We start from the raw sequence: 2,385 nt of genomic DNA on the forward strand, positions 1-2,385 counted from the left end.
CTTCTCAATGTTGTCCATAGCTTGTCATGATCCACACAATCGAAAGCCTTTGCGTAGTCAATAAAGCACAGGTAAACATATATGTGGTGCATATGTGTAGCTATTTCTCTCGTTGTACCCCATCAGCAAATGAAGGTCTATAAAGCTTTACTCTTTTTGTGTCATCATGGGTAACTCTGCTTTGAGGAGGCAGCTCTTCACCAGTTGTATTTTGAGTGCCTTCCAACCTATGGGTTCATCTTCTGGTACTATATTTGATAGTGTTCTCTGCTATTCATAGGGTTTTCAGTGGCTAAACATTCAGAAACAGCTTGCTTCTCCTTCCTAGTCTACCTTAGCCAGGAAACCTGTCCAATATGGGTGACCTATTTTTTTTTTCAGGATCTGTAAATGAGTGTACTTTTTTTTTTTTTTTAAGATTTTTCAGTCTGAAAGTAAGATGTTCTTTATACCTTATGTCCACCATTATATGGATCAAATTGGTGGTGGTGGTTATGTGCTGAGGAGTCAGTTCCGACTCATGGCGACCCTGTATAGGGTTTCCAAGGCTATAAATCTTTATAGGAGCAGAAAGCCTCCTCTTTCTCTCACGGAACAGCTGACCTTGAGGTTAGCAGCCTGACTCATAACCACTGTTACCAGAGCTCCTTATGGATCAAATTATGCCCCAAGAAATGACTCAAAGATTAGCAGCATCTATTTCTGAATGACAAATGTGTGTATGGTGGTTACTTCCCCTGTGTTTTCCAAGTTTTTATAATGGCACACCTGCAGTCTCAAGACTTACTAGAAAAGGAAAATGACCTTTTTCAATTTAATGTTTTTTTCTGTGTAGTATTCTTTACGAAGCGTTAACAGTATATGTACATTCACACAAGGAGAACTCACAGAAATTACATAATAATTTTACTAGTCAGATACGATTAAGCCCTGTATCTAGAAGCTGTCTAGTATTTGCTTTTTGAAATGTTTTATGGAAACTTGAAGGGATAAGATTGTAGCCACTGATCATAAGAAATGAGGTTGCTTTAATCTGATGCAGGGTGACCTTTGTGAAGAGCAGCAGTCTGCAGCCAGCCACTCTGACTTGCCCCAAGTGGGAAGCTGGGCAGCACTGGCACAGTGAGTCGGAGATGGAGACTTGATTAGATGGGGTAAGGCTAGACTGCTTCAACGAAGATTCAACAATACATCTATTGCCTTAACGTTTTTGTCCTGATACCAGTCCAAGATTCTGCTCCCGTACTAGCTCCAGGGCTACACTGCCACCACACTAAGCAGCTGGGATAAGAAGAGAGAGCAAAGGCTAGAGCAAAGGGGCCCCTTTTAACCAGGTGATGCCCAAGTGTCCACATTCCTTCCAGTGACGTTCTGTTGATGAATAATTACATGCCACATTTAGCGTGGTGGTGGTTGGTGGTTATGTGCCATGGAGTTGGTTCCGACTCACAGTGACCCTGCACAGGGTTTCCAAGGCTGTGAGTCTTTACAGGAGCAGAGAGTCTCATCTTTCTCCCATTGAACTGCTGGTAGTTTCAAACTGCTGACCTTGAGGTTAGCAGACCAACTCATAAACACTACGCTACCAGAACTCTTCACTTCTAGCATGGGAAGCTAGAAATGTGATTTTAGCTGAACAGCCAGATGCTCTAGGAAAAATAAGGACATAAGTTTGAGGGCTCAGCCAGTAGTTCCCACCCCAAGTGGCTTACCCTGAATAGCACATATACTGTGTCTAAGTCACACCCCTTGAGCCCAGGTGTACATTTTAATTGAATGTACATTTTTACATTTTTTGCTGAGATTATATACATATATGTTGTTATATGCCATGGAGTTGGTTCTGACTCATAGCGACCCTGCATAGGGTTTCTGAGGCTGTAAATCTTTACGGGAGCAGAAAGCCTCACCTTTCTCCCACGGAACGGCTGGTAGTTTCGAAATGCTGACCTTGTGGCTCACAGCCCGATTCGCAACCACTACGCACCAGAGCGCCATATATATATATAAAATGTATATGTAGTTTAGCATTTGCCAATTCAACATTTTTCATTTGTGTAATCTAGTGATAACAATTGCACTAATCATGTTGTGTAACCATCACCCATAATCTTTCCAGATTTCTCATCACTATAAACAAAAATAAAATTTAATTTTAATTAAATCTACACAGGTAGATTTAATAGGGTTGGGGAAGTAAGCAGTTTGTTCTTAGAGAAAGTCAGGGCAGAGCTTGAACATTCTTGTTAAGTGTATGGCTTATTACATCTCTATGCTCTCCAGCATAGAGATGCCATGCTTTTAAGTACTTCATGCCTGTCTAATTTACTTGAGATTTTTTAAATTGTGTTTAATTTAAACAGCATAAAAAACAAGTATACACAT

At 40.7% G+C, this 2,385-nt stretch overlaps 1 protein-coding gene across 1 annotated transcript in view; it reads left to right on the forward strand.

Annotated features, from left to right (window-relative positions):
* Positions 1-2,385, forward strand: part of LOC102842108 (polyadenylate-binding protein-interacting protein 2B-like) — a 19,573-nt gene that overhangs the window by 10,515 nt on the left and 6,673 nt on the right. The gene's annotated exons all lie outside the window — the stretch shown is intronic.

The sequence above is a fragment of the Chrysochloris asiatica genome, unplaced genomic scaffold, assembly GCF_000296735.1.
Source record: "Chrysochloris asiatica unplaced genomic scaffold, ChrAsi1.0 scaffold00052, whole genome shotgun sequence".
Lineage (NCBI taxonomy): Eukaryota > Metazoa > Chordata > Mammalia > Afrosoricida > Chrysochloridae > Chrysochloris > Chrysochloris asiatica.